The following is a 15,098-nucleotide window of genomic DNA, read 5'->3' as shown; positions in this document are numbered from 1 at the left end:
TGCAGAGAAGGACCCTTGCTCTCTATATTGAATCAGTGGTCATGCTCCCTTCTGACTGAAGAGTGATAGCTCTGACTAACCCTGGGTGAGTCAAAGAGAGCTGTTTTCTACAGTTGGGGGTAAACCTTTTTACTATGTCCATGGCAGCTTTTGAACTAAGTAAAAGGCAACACTGTAATCACTTAATGTTTTTCACCACTTGGAATCTATTGACAGTTTTTTACATGAGTGTTAAGTTGGGCTTAAAAAAATATACATTTGTGCTGTACTATTTATTTATTTATTTTCTTTTTCTGAGATGTAATTGACTGGTGTTGTGGTACCACAATTTTATTTAATTTTTTTGTTTCTTCCAAATAAAAACTTACTTCTTACTTACTTGACAAGTGTTTTGTGATTTCTCCAGTTATAAGGAATCACCCTAAAAAAATCTTCAGCTTAGTTAATTATTTGTCTTAATCTCTTTATTACAACGTAATAGAAATATATAAGATGACTTGACTGTCTGAAAAAAGTAGGCATGCAGATATAATTTTAGTGTTAGGTTTGGGTTTTTTTGTAGCCCATATCCTGAAATCTGATATGCAAATTACTTGATGTTGTCCCACATCCTTTGTTACTAACACAAAACATTATTTCTAATAACCCTGTTTCACAACAAACTGATGTTTTGGGTGGATACCAATGAGTTGAAGTTTTTTAATTAAATTTTTTTAATTCATTTTTTAACCTGGCATTTTTTTGTATCTCTCACAGACTCCTCTGATGTGATATCCTCATTGAAATTTCCAATTTTGGCAAACCCATACATCCATTGCAAATCCAAAAGATGGTGTTCATGCTCCATCATGAAATGTTTAAATAATGAAAAATAAACAAATAACTCAAGAGTAAAGTTGTATTAGACTTATCACTTGGCTACAGGTTTGTAGGCAAATCCTCACTATTAGAGTTGTAATCGATATTATAATCTAGGAAGCCATTTTGTAGTCTTACCAAACTCTAAACTTGTGATTTGGGTGAAATTGACCTATAAACTTAATTGTGTACAAGTCTCTATATGGTATATTGCAACTGAAACACTTGTGTGAATACTCATTTGGGTCATCCAATCGTGACAAAACATCTACACATGATTGGGCATGCAAAATGAACAAGAAATTATTTTCATATGCCTGGATAATTAAAGTGAACATTCATTCAATTGTTTGGGTGAAGCGCCACAATTTCTTTAGTAAATCAGCCTTATTTGATGGATTAACATTGATGTTTCACCACACCAAGTTACATTGAAAGCTATTATTTTCTAATGTAAATATAATTGAATAAAAGTGTCTATTACAGAGGTAAGGATTTCTGTACACAATTTACATTTGTATACAGAGTTTTAAATGTATGATTCCTATACTTTGGGCAAATTTTACACAGCATAGACAGGCTTTAAGTTTATGTAATCCCTAACAATATACTTCTCTTTTTTGCTCCCATTTGGTCTGTTTAATATACCCCTGAATGTGTATATTGCAATACTTTCAAAAAAAAAAATAAAAGAACCTTTTAACCCTTCCAAATACAAAGAGCTGATAACTTCCAGCACACACTGCCTCTGTTAATTGTTATCAGTTCTCTCTGTGGACTATGAAGCACCTCTCTTTATGTTATGGGGAACCAGAGAGGGTTAGATGTTCTGCAGTTATGTCCTAGGGGGTCGATGCTGCTCCTTCATGGATATAAAACAGTAAGTGAGAGCTGTGACCCTAGGACAAGAAGTGTGTTCCTGGCAGAATCACTATGTGGAAATAAGGAAAAATATTACTAAAAAATGATGCAGCCACCACATCTATTTTTCTTTGGTTTAGGTACACTTTAAAACACAACAGAGCATTTTTTCTCTTTTTGAACTGTAACAGGGTAACAAGGTAGGAGCACAACTGGGAGACAGGGACTGAACCTAGAGGGAGGAACAAGGTTGTACTAACTTCCTTTATTAACCCTGGTGATGATTGTCACCAAAACAGAAAGAAGGAAATCCCACATTTTTCAGTTGTCACCAGTACAAGTGTAGAGGTGAAATCTTCACCATCAACATCAAGTGGGTGAGTTGGATTTAGCAGAATTCATTACAATAATTCGTGATGATCCTGCCATGAAGGTCCCTGTTCAGTCCCTGTCTCCCAGTAGTGCTCCTACATTGTTACGAATGTATGTTATGAAGAAAAACATGGCAATTCTTTGCTACATAGCATTTTGTAAAACTGAATTTTGTTCAGCTATGGTTAGATGTGACAGCAGAATGCTCCATGAGCAAAAAAACTTCCTCTCTCTAAAAGGATCTTTTTCTCCTTTATTTGCTCCTGCGAATGTGCAGTACAATATACACTCAGCATCTGCAAGATACAGATAATAGAAGCTATGTGCCAGGATAATTGGACTTTAAAATTTACACTTGTTCAAATTTGGAAGTTACTTATGGCTGGCCAATGAACGAATAAAGTAATGGATGCAAACTAAGCATTGAAAAAGAAGGCCACAGTGGCATTAGAGGTACAGTGCTGAGCACAGAGTTGCCAGCACTGGAGAAAACAAGCTGAGAAGTACAGTAAGCATGCCATAATGTGCAAGTATATTGTGCATACTTTCACTTATTAGCAAATTCTCTTAAGGTTTGCCAAGTTTGATTTCTGCTTTAAGGCTGCATATAACAAAAAATATATATTTTTGTTTTACTTGTAAAATCTATTTCTTGGGGTTATGCAGCTGCCTTTGGGAGAATGGAAACCAGCAAACAACGCTGTAATGACAGCTCAATATAGCCCCTCCCACTCCTAGCAAGCTTAAGTCCTGTAATATACTCCAAGAAATTAATTTTACAGGTAAGACAAAAATCCCATTTCCTTAAAGTGGACCTTCACCCTAAATGACAACCTGAGCTGCCCTGCCTCCTCCCCCCTTTCTCTTGTATGGATGGACATTTTTCTTTCTTTTTTTTAATTCACTTTATACATGCTGCAAAGCAGCATGTCCTATTTTTTCCCATGCATGTGCAAAGACTGGCAACAGGAAAGTGGGAAAGCCGCCCCTGTCTCTGTGTGTGCAAAAAAAAAAAAAACAGCATTCAAAGGCAGAACAGAGCCCAGTGGGTGCATCTGTGCATGCACAAAAATGGCCACACCGGAGGGGGGGTGGAGCCTGACCAGAAAGGGGTTGAAGATCTGCTTTAATTGTACATTTTGAAACCAATGGGAAATGCAAAAGAAGCCCAATGTAGGGGCTGGCAAGCATATAGATAGTGGATGTCCATTTCCTTAAGGACACTACCAGAAACCTCCGGCTTTCTGGGAACAAAAGGGATTATATTAGGCTGTCCTTACAGCTTTGTTTGTCAGTGTCCAATGTATTAAAAGCAGCAGCATATCCCATTGGTTCCAGAAAACATTCTGTGTTCTCAATTGTACAATTAAGATATATTCATTTAGTTGAAAAGAATGTTTGTTTCTGATATGTCAAGTTGCTTTTACAGTTACAATAATGCATCATACTCTGAAATAACTAAAGCCAAAGGCATTCTGTTGAGGCTACCAAGTCCTAAACCTCCATTCTATGCACCTTCATATGGATTTCTGTTTCTAGGTGATCCATTAGAAGAGACGATACATCATTTGAGGCTGGGTGCCAGGGAAATTAATTTATGTATGCATAGTTGATACTGGTCATTGTATCAAGAAACTATCACTCTGCGCTGATCTCTCGGTAATAACTTCTTGTTTTCCTTTGAGGTAACACTTCATGATAGGTCTACAGGGAAAGATTTACACCAAATACATTTGGCATGTTTTGTGTTTTCAAATCGTTCCTACAATCAGCTACACAACAATGCCACTGGGAGCAATAGTGAAAGAAAGATAAATCTTTCAATTAATCTTTAGCCATATGAATAAGTGACTGTACAACTTTTCATCATGAATAATCTTGGACTATTTGAACTTTTTAAGGGTCAGTACCCCTAAAACTGATATAATAGTTAAGGTTTTGTACTGTGGGGCTGTATCACTGGAATTTTATATTTCTTTGGGGCTCTAGTTTCCAGGGCTGACTTGCACACCAAAAAGCTCTATAAAATTTTCTTTTAAATAGAAATGTATATGTATAGCTAGGAACACAACAGCTAACAGAAAATCATAATACGTTTATTATATTTATTAATATAAAACAGCAAAAACAATACTTGATAGCTAATATGAGTAAGACCTTTTCTGTTTTTATTTGCAATCAAAACTTGGAATCAAGGTACCGTTATGGACAATGTTACATGTAAATCGCCTGACACCACACTGTTTTATCCACTTTGATTTCAGGTCCAGTAATGCAGGGAATCTAGTTTTAAAGGGAACAAGCCAGGTGAAAGTGCAATCTACTCACACCTGAACTGCTTTAAATACAGCCCAGCCTTTTCAAAATTAACTTTCTTTCTTGGGTCTTAATTATATATTAGATAATTAATACATCCAGTTCCACACCCCCTTTATTTGGTTACTACAGCCCACTGCTTAAGAACCCCCCACTAAACATTCCTATTCACTAACAGCAAGCTGGAACCTCCAATCTTCTGACCAGATCATAATTTTGGTTGTCCCACAAATCACAGTCTCTAAAATAAGGTGGTATTGAGTGTAATTATGATTTGTATAACAAATGGCCAGTAAAATGTATTCAGTCACTGTTATGTTGGCTAAAACATCCTTACGAGATGTGACTCTAACTTTCAATGATTAGTTCACGGAAAATAAATATTTCAGTCATGGATTGATTTTAACAGGCTGAGCCCCAAACATAACACTCCATGACATGAAGTCACGTTCTTCCTGTTTTATTTATTGTAATGTAACATGCATGTTTACCACACAATGGGGTGCTGTGATAGGATACTACTTTTTGCCCAAAAGTACTTTGTTTTAGCCACTTGTAAAATATGTGCAAGCTACAAAGAAGTGTATGCTACTTTGCTCTCTCTCCAGTCTACCAATTCTATCACACAGGCCAACATTTTCAAAACATTCTAGAATTGCATGTCCTTAACTGCGTGGACCTCAGAATTCAGATAAAAAGATTTCAGCTTAGAGAAACCCAATAAATATAAAAAGGCAGTAGGTGAAAAGGCCCAGTTGGGGAGATTTACTAAAACTGGAGCACTTAGAATCTGGTGCAGCTGTGCATGGTAGCCAGTCAGCTTCTAACTTCAGCTTGTTCAGTTAAGCTTTGACAATAAAGCCTGGAAGCTGATTGGTTTCTGTGTAGAGATGCACCAAATTTTGCACTCTCCAGTTTTAGTAAATAACCTCTAAGTACAAGATGGCAAGGGGTGAATTGACCTATAGGCATCTACCTATATCTAAGCATAAGTTATGGGTGAACTGTCCATCTAGCAGAGTCGTCTTGTACAGAAATATCTGTTATTGACATTGTGATGGAGCGTAGGCAGGACAGAACACACAGAGTAGATGGCAAATGCACAAAGCTTTATTGAGGCAAACAGATGACAGTCACCGAATAGGGGAGTTTGCAGGGAGGGTGAATACGCCAGTCCAGGGCGACACGGAAGGACCAACACACTTAAAGTCCAACACCGAGAGCCAAGGGAGTGTCTCTGTAGCAAGTAATCCAACAGGGAGTTTGGTGTGAGTCTCTCTAGCAAGTAATCCAATAGGGGGGGTTGGTGTGAGGTCGGCACAAGAAGAGTTCAAGTGAAGCAGGCAGGAAGCCTGTACTCACGGATCCCTGGAGTCTAGCAGACAGTCTTCCCCAGCTCTGGGAGAAGGGGGGTCCTAGGCAGCCTTGGGTCTCTGCCGAGCCTGGCCACGGAAAAGGTCAGCTACACAGCAGTGAATACCTCGGGAGCCTGGCATCAGCTTCTTAAAACTGTTCGGACCCCCTAGTCACCTAGGCAACCGGGGGGGGGGGCCGGAGGTAGCTTGGCTCAAGCTTGCCTTAGGAATGCCTTTCATCTTGGCAGCAGAAGGGGGCAGGGGCACGGATGAGAGACAGCAGTGGGAGCAGGGACAACAGAGCAAGGGGCTGAGGGGGGGGGGGGGCAGCTGTAACAGACATGACTATAGGTCAATAGCTCGAAATGGTTTATGTGTTCATTTGGGCTTGTGGACATACAGTACCAGTTAGTAATGCAGTTTACTACACCTGCAAATTGCATATAAACTGGAGTTACTGTTCTCTATCATTACTACCAAAGGTCTAATTCAGATATGTAAAGATGCAACATATGGTAAATTGGGATGGGTGTATTTTGCCTAGAGTTTACAAGATTTGTAGTGAACCACAATTAGGTCTGCGGGGAGAATCTTTTTATTAAATTCTGGCCATTTGTAGGGCTAATAAACTAACTTGTGAAATATAAAAAATTTAAATCTGGACACTGACATGTTGGGTGTGTATCATTGGCAAAAACCCCAGCATCTTTCCCTATACATAAATGTCATTGCTGCTTTGAACCCACCCTTTAAATAGAAAGGGGCCTGGGTTACCCATTCGTTCAATTTATTGGATGTTGTGACTGAGCAGGGATAAGGTTATTATCATTTTAGGTTGTTTCTTTTTTCTGGAGGTTTATCTCTTTATGGCCAAACGGTCATGATTTGACCCAATTCTTGTTGACAGTTTTTTGCACAAAATTATTAAGCCTTAATTATTAATTCTTGAAGGAAATCTGCGCCTATGCAAACAACAAGTTGACTTTAATTCCCCACTCTTCAGCAGCACATACGCACCTTTCCTTCACTTCCCTGCTGCTTAATTTTGTCTGGAACTGAGGAAAGGGAGCTACTGTATATTCAAGTTCTGAATTGCTTTAGTTGGAGCTTACACAGAAATAAGGATTTTCTCCTTGAACCTGCATGACAGGGCTGGGCCAGTTGGATGGGAAGTAAGTAATATGCTACTCAGAATCAGAATTACTGGGTGCTTTATTTGAAACTGGAAGCGGAACAGAGCAGTGCGGAGTTTGCCCAATTCGTACGATACACTGCATGTAAATCACACGTGAACTGCACCACATTCCTGTGCAATTCACATGTGATTCAGTGTGGTGAGATTTCAGCCCATTCATTTTGAATAGGCTCAAATTGAACTGCATCACACCAAAGACGTGCATGCACCTATTTTTTACACTGTAACTGGATCCAGTGTTATGTATTATGTACCATGTGATCCAGTGCAATCTGGTACGGGCATTGCAATTGCAACCTGCATTTGGGGTGTCATTAAGATTTCACAGATCCCAAGGGTGGTGTGATTGGAATGTGGTGCAGGAAACATGCACAGATCTCAGCGTTTCCAGCACTGCATTAGTATGAACCTAGGCTAAAGGAAATTTGATTTGTTCTGCATGGGCAACAGCACAAGTTTACTTTAAGGTTTGCTTCCTTCTTTTTACAAATTAATTTGATAACCTACTTTTTATGTTACTAGGATTAAATGAAACAGACCCTTTTTGATTGCAGCATCAATAACACGAGCAAACCCAGAGCAAACTAAGACCCAATTTATGTAAAATAATATTTTGATGTCTGACAAAGATGATGTATATTGTGTGAGTTTCTGTAGATAACAAAACAATATTTATAAAGGAACCTGATTGCATAATTGCTCTGAAAACAATGGTTCTACTCGTTTGCATTGCTGATTTCTTGGCCAACTACCATAACACAATACATCACTATAAACAAGTTGATGGAAAGCATTGATTCTTCAGAATTAAAGCACAAGACTTCAAAGAAACTGCTGCCCACTGTCACAATAAGACTAATTGGACCTGACAAGGACCTGTTCTCCATCCATCAGTACCTAACTAGACTGTCTGTAGGGAACCAGCTTGCTGTCCTGTGCTGTGTACAAGTGTCAGTTTAGTATGTGCATATAAGCACACATTTACAACAATGAGATAAAGACTCTTATCACATTTAAAGGGGAATTCCATTGTTTATACCGTTGTTTTCAACAATATATAGTGTCAAAATTATGCCCTTGTAATATGAGTTGTTAAAGCCCCACTTGAACTTAGGACTTAAAACACAAGTGTAGACTTGCTTTCCCCATCTTTACTTCCCTAGGTGGATGTAGCATCGGTCCAATGCTGCATCTGTCCCCTGCTGGCTCTAAGTGTGAGAACTCACTGCTGATTGCCGAGTTCCCACAGCCGCTCTGGACAGAGACTCTGAGTTGGATCCCGACTTTGAAGTTGGGATTTTTCCCCAGCCTGGACCGGCTAAGTGACGTCAGCCAACAGCAGGCCTTTCAACTGAAAATGGGTCACAGGAGTGCAGAACACACACCACTCTTGTAATCCACAACAGCAGTACAGCCAAAAGAGTTTTGACTGTATTTCTAATTTGCAATAAATGCATTGCTCTGCAGTAACTAAAATAAAAAAGCAGCTCTCACTGCAATGCTTACCCTATCTCTGCTGCTGTCCCCTGCAAATTCACTGTTCTGCAATCCTGCACCCAGGGTCATTTAGCCTACTTGTTGTTAACCCAAGGTGTAATGAACACAACCCCTGGGGTCTTTCATTAAGTAACCCTGGGCTCACAGGAGAATGATGCCTGCAAGAAATAGTACTGACATCACTTTGCACTGCCATTCTTTGCTGAATTCAGGACTGCCCACTGCCAGAGGAAATATGAGAAAGAGAACCTGTGACATTCTAAGATCAGGCTAAAGAACACTGAATTTAAGGTATCTACACATTGAAAAGGTTGAGTTCAGCTTTAAAGTGTTAATCCACTTAGCAACATATGTCGGCCAAAAGATACCAAACAGACCAGTTGGGAAAGTAGCATCCATTCATAGTACATCTATTCTAATTTTCCAGCCGGACTGTTTGGTGTCTTTTGACCAACATATGCTGCCCATATCAAGTACTGTGGCCTCATCTTTTTCGGCTCAAACTATAGTTTTTGGTGTGAATTTTAAAGTGCCAGCTATGTATAATTTGTATAATTTGTGGTTTTGCTCTACCACGTCATTGTTGATATTCTGTATACTGTACACCCCTGAAGAAATAACTTCATTTCTGAAACACGTAACTTCTTGTTGGCATTGTAGTAATAACTAAAGACATAAAACCTTCCTTTTTGGAGCACGTTTCTGCATACTATACACTCCTGAAGAAATAACTTAATTTCTGAAACACATCAGTTAATTTTTTATTTATTGGTCCACTAGAGCAGCCTTTCTCAACCTGGGTGCTCAGGCACCCCAGGGTGCCTTCAAGTTTCTTCAGGGGTACCTTGGCAAAATGTCTAAAAATTGCCCAAAATATGTATACAAGCCAACAGGTGGAACAAACCTGACTTTTAGTTACACAGTCTTTCATTGTGCACCATTTACGACCTTCTAGCCGCCGGTGTCCTGACAACCAATGGTATCATCAGCTGATAAGAAAGATGTCAGCTGCCTGCACAGCATCCTAGTTTGACCCTTCCCTGCCCTTCTCCATCAGTACTGGGATCACATTAGCTCAGTGATGGAGAAAAACTGAGGGAGAAGAGAAACAATGGAATACTAGTCAGTACCAGTATGCAAAAGTGTATTTGCTTTGAAAGAATAAATCACCTCTAATGTTGGGTGTCCTACATGTGTGGATATTGCTGCATTACATAAAACTATTAGAATAGTTTTTCACGTTTTACAATGGGGTGTTCTTTTAAAATTTTGGACATTCCTGAGGCACACTTTAAAATTATGGACAGTCTTGAGGCACCCCATTCTAAAATGGGGTGCCTCAAAACTGTCCATAATTTCAAAGGGTGCCTCGGGACTGTCCATAATTTTAAAGGGTGCCTTGATTAAAAAAGAGAGAAACACTGCACTAGAGACTACCTTTATGTTACCAAAGACTGTGGAATATAATTTCACATTTATATTGTAATCTTGGTGTAAGATGTTATATAATAAGTGACACAGCCATTATTATTGTAAGATATTTTATTATATTATTGTTTTTTAAAATAAAGTTTTATAATTTTTAATACACATCTTATACTTTATGGCCTAAAAAGTCCCATGGGGGCATTATACACTGTCCGTATTTTCTGGAACACTTGAATTCATGTTAGCATTGTAGTAGTAACTGAAGACATGAAACCTTCCTTTTTGGAGAAATTTAAGCAGAGTCTCTTCACTAAGAATTAGATGGCCAAAGACTGAGCTCTTCAGGCTGATTTCCCCTTTACACCCAGAGCTGACTCTTTAGCACCAGAAGGGTGGCAACAGCCCACAGTCTCTAGAATCCACAGTCTCTAGAATCTCTCACACCAGTCCGGACTCACAAATTTTCTCAGATGTGAGTTGCCTCCGTCCAGTATCTTTCAGACACCTCTAACAATGACCTCAGAATAGATCCTCGGATGACAGACCTTCATAAAGGTCAAAATTCAGAGACTTTCAGCAACCAGACCCCTCAGCTAGGCAACTGAGGCCTCAACAAACATCAAGCACATGGCAGGGTTGCCTAGGGGGGCAACCAACCCCCTTTAGGTTGTGATCCACTCCTGCAGGACAAGACAATTCTGTTCCAGGTCTCAAACTATTTATACTAATTTCCCAGCATCCACCTGTGCAGGGCTCACACTGTGTGCATTTTCTGGAACACATACTACCCATTTACATTACTCCACACCTATATTCCAGAACTACCCAGAGTGTTCTGAAAATACAGACAGACAGCAATCAAACCTGTTGTCAGGAATGGATTCAGCACTGGTGGTGGGACCCTCCTGCCGTGTGGGCTGCAGTACCAGAGCTGACCAGCGGGTGCTCTCAGCACTGGTGGTGGGACTCTCCTGCCGTGTGGGCTGCAGTACCAGAGCTGACCAGCGGGTGCTCTCAGCACTGGTGGTGGGACTCTCCTGCCGTGTGGGCTGCAGTACCAGAGCTGACCAGCAGGTGCTCTTAGCAGCCAGAAGCTCACAATCAGCCAAACCTGGGGCTGATTACAAAAGGTGTATATAAGGCATGACCAGGCCTGTGCTCTGGGCCTTGGTGTATGTTTTCCCATGAGCCCCTGTATCCTGTTCCTAGTTCCTGTGAGAAGATACCTTGTTGCCGACCCTGCCTGATCCTGATTCCTGTTGACCGTCTCCTGTTCTGACTACTGGCTCATCCCTGACCATCCTTCTGCCTGACCCTCTGTACTGCGCTGTCCGTGAGTTACTGAACCCGGCTTGTGACCTTGACCATTCTCTGCCTGCTCCTTTGATACCTTGCTGCCCGCACGTTGCTGACTTGGCCCGTCTGACCACGCTCACTACTCTGCCATCCATCCATCCTGCACGGATCCAGCCGTACCTGCACATACCTCTGGCGGATCCCACTATCACTAGCAGGTGTACTCAGGGGCCGCGACCTGGTTCCTGTCTGCTCCAAGTCCATCCCCACCATCAGGGGCCCTGGTGAATAGCAGACTGGGACTTAGACTCCGCGCCCTGGGGAATCCTGCCCTGAGGACCGCTAGAGGTACCACCAGGCATTCGTTACAGAACCCTACGGCCGGCCTGACCATTCCACCTCTCCAGCCCTGACTACGCCTGTGTTCCTGCACCTCCTAAGATTAGTGGAAGGTTAGTTTGCTCACTGTGCGTTTATATATATATCTGGGTGGCTAATAATAACCTGTATTATACTATACCTGAAACCTGCATTTCCCTGTGTCAGTCCACACCTTTCTGGTCACTCCTTGATTCCTGACATCACACCAAGGCCTTTCCTGACCAGAAGTGGCTGCACAGGGAAGCCATCTTGACTTGTTGTGAAGGATGCATCCTGATGAGGTTATATATTTGTCTATGCTAGTCTTTGATGACAGAGAATATGCCTATAAGACTCTGCGGGAGTATACCCGGGATCAGCTGCTAGAGTGCATACGGGTCGCTCATTCCCTAGTAGGTCAGGACCTAGAGCTCTCTGAGGTGCAACCATTGATTCAGGCTTGTATTGAGTTGGCTTCATCTAGTACCCCTGAAAGCAGGGATGAATTTCTTCCTCCATTCAGGGCGAGTCAAATAATATCACTGGCATGGTTGTTGGAGGATGATCCGGATTGCTTCTTGGAGCATTATTCAGCATATTCACCACAGGTGCTAAAGAAGTGTATAAACGCAGTGCAAACTTTGATCAGACAGGCCTTGTGTAAGCTGAGCGTTGTCCAACCCTTACTGCAGACATGGTCAGACTTGTTACACCCAGCCTCAATCAGCTTGCAACGAACCAGTCCTGTTTCTCATCATTCCTCTGCTCAAAGCTCTTTTCCTGCATTCCCGACAGCACCCCCAGTGACAGCCCCCCCAGTGACAACCCAGTATACCCAGCAATCTGCCACATGTTGGTACCCTACTCCCACTCACTGTACCATCCTGCCAGTTGACTCGGTGCCAGTTGACTCGGTGCCCGCTGTCGTACCAGTTGACTTGGTGCCAGTTGACTCGGTGCCCGCTGTCGAGCCAGATGACTTGATGCCTGATGATTCGGTGCCAGTTGACTTGGTGCCCGCTGTCGTACCAGTTGACTCGGTGCCAGTTGACTCGGTGCCAGTTGACTCAGTGCCCGCTGTTGAGCCGGATGACTTGATGCCTGATGACTTGGTGCCCGTTGTCATACCAGTTGACTTGGTGCCAGTTGACTCGGTGCCCGCTGTCGAGCCAGATGACTTGGTGCCTGATGATTTGGTGCCAGTTGACTTGGTGCCTGCTGTCGTACCAGTTGACTTGGTGCCAGTTGACTCAGTGCCCGCTGTTGAGCTGGATGACTTGATGCCGGTTGACTCGGTGCCCGCTGTCGTGCCAGTTGACTCGGTGCCAGTTGACTCGGTGCCCGCTGTCGTACCAGTTGACTCGGTGCCAGTTGACTCAGTGCCCGCTGTTGAGCCGGATGACTTGATGCTTGATGACTCAGTGCCCGCTGTTGAGCCGGATGAGTTGATGCTTGATGACTCTGTGCCCGCTGTCATACCAGTTGACTCGGTGCCAGTTGACTCGGTGCCCGCTGTCGTACCAGTTGACTCGGTGCCAGTTGACTCGGTGCCCGCTGTCGAGCCAGATGACTCGATGCCAGTTGACTCGGTGCCCGCTGTCGTGCCAGTTGACTCGGTGCCCGCTGTCGTGCCAGTTGACTCGGTGCCCGCTGTCGTGCCAGTTGACTCGGTGCCCGCTGTCGAGCTTGGTGACCTGGTACCCGCGGTTCTGCTAGAAGGCTTGGTGCCCGCTGACGTGCCCGGTGACTCTGTGCCCGCTGTCGTGCCAGATGACTCGGTGCCCACTGACGTGCCTCTGCCCACTACACAGCCCGACATGCCAGCCCCTGATGTCCAGTTAAACTGGCCGATAACTGATACCCAGCCTGCTCCTGGAAATCCTGTGCCCAGTGACCTGCCTTCCTTGATTCTCCTACACAAAGAGAAGTCTACCAGCAGGAAACCCAGCCAGCCGGTTTACTCCGGCAGTAGGATATTCAGCCAGTTACCGGACCCGGGCGGTGGAACATTTTGCCCACTAAGGACTGTTTGGAGCGTCCTGAGGCTGCTCCTTGAGGGGGGGGTTCTGTCAGGAATGGATTCAGCACTGGTGGTGGGACCCTCCTGCCGTGTGGGCTGCAGTACCAGAGCTGACCAGCGGGTGCTCTCAGCACTGGTGGTGGGACTCTCCTGCCGTGTGGGCTGCAGTACCAGAGCTGACCAGCGGGTGCTCTCAGCACTGGTGGTGGGACTCTCCTGCCGTGTGGGCTGCAGTACCAGAGCTGACCAGCGGGTGCTCTTAGCAGCCAGAAGCTCACAATCAGCCAAACCTGGGGCTGATTACAGAAAGGTGTATATAAGGCATGACCAGGCCTGTGCTCTGGGCCTTGGTGTATGTTTTCCCATGAGCCCCTGTATCCTGTTCCTAGTTCCTGTGAGAAGATACCTTGTTGCCGACCCTGCCTGATCCTGATTCCTGTTGACCGTCTCCTGTTCTGACTACTGGCTCATTCCTGACCATCCTTCTGCCTGACCCTCTGTACTGCGCTGTCCGTGAGTTACTGAACCCGGCTTGTGACCTTGACCATTCTCTGCCTGCTCCTTTGATACCTTGCTGCCCGCACGTTGCTGACTTGGCCCGTCTGACCACGCTCACTACTCTGCCATCCATCCATCCTGCACGGATCCAGCCGTACCTGCACATACCTCTGGCGGATCCCACTATCACTAGCAGGTGTACTCAGGGGCCGCGACCTGGTTCCTGTCTGCTCCAAGTCCATCCCCACCATCAGGGGCCCTGGTGAATAGCAGACTGGGACTTAGACTCCGTGCCCTGGGGAATCCTGCCCTGAGGACCGCTAGAGGTACCACCAGGCAGTCGTTACAGAACCCTACGGCCGGCCTGACCATTCCACCTCTCCAGCCCTGACTACGCCTGTGTTCCTGCACCTCCTAAGATTAGTGGAAGGTTAGTTTGCTCACTGTGCGTTTATATATATATCTGGGTGGCTAATAATAACCTGTATTATACTATACCTGAAACCTGCGTTTCCCTGTGTCAGTCCACACCTTTCTGGTCACTCCTTGATTCCTGACACCTGTAGACTGCAAGACATAGAACAGACCTAACCAATCACATGCATCTGCACTGACTACAGTGAGCTAGAACTAATTTGCCTAAATCAGAAATTGCAGCTGCACTGATTACAATGAGACAAACTAAATTTACCTAACCTAGCACCTGGCTAGGAAAGTGCTATATGTATTTGCCCTTACCTGTACACAAGGCAGTAATACCTTTCCCAACGCCTGTGCTGCTAAACACTTGAACTGGTTCCTCACAGACCGCTGCCCAACCAACAATTTGGGGAATGTCAGTCTCCTGGATTGCCCACAGTTCTCACAGACCGCTGCCCAACCAACACTTTGGGGAATGTCAGTCTCCTGGATTGCCCACAGTTCTCACAGACCGCTGCCCAACCAACACTTTGGGGAATGTCAGTCTCCTGGATTGCCCACAGTTCTCACAGACCGCTGCCCAACCAACACTTTGGGGAATGTCAGTCTCCTGGATTGCCCA

At 43.7% G+C, this 15,098-nt stretch overlaps 1 protein-coding gene across 1 annotated transcript in view; it reads right to left on the bottom strand.

The window, feature by feature from the left end:
* ANGPT1 (angiopoietin 1) overlaps positions 1-15,098 on the bottom strand; it is a 468,377-nt gene that overhangs the window by 7,434 nt on the left and 445,845 nt on the right. The gene's annotated exons all lie outside the window — the stretch shown is intronic.

Source organism: Staurois parvus, unplaced genomic scaffold (assembly GCF_062004578.1).
Source record: "Staurois parvus isolate SC_StPar_1 unplaced genomic scaffold, SC_StPar_1.0 ptg000047l, whole genome shotgun sequence".
In the NCBI taxonomy this organism is placed as follows: domain Eukaryota; kingdom Metazoa; phylum Chordata; class Amphibia; order Anura; family Ranidae; genus Staurois; species Staurois parvus.
Note: the sequence above shows the minus strand (reverse complement) of the source record. Positions and strands in the feature narration are given on the sequence as shown.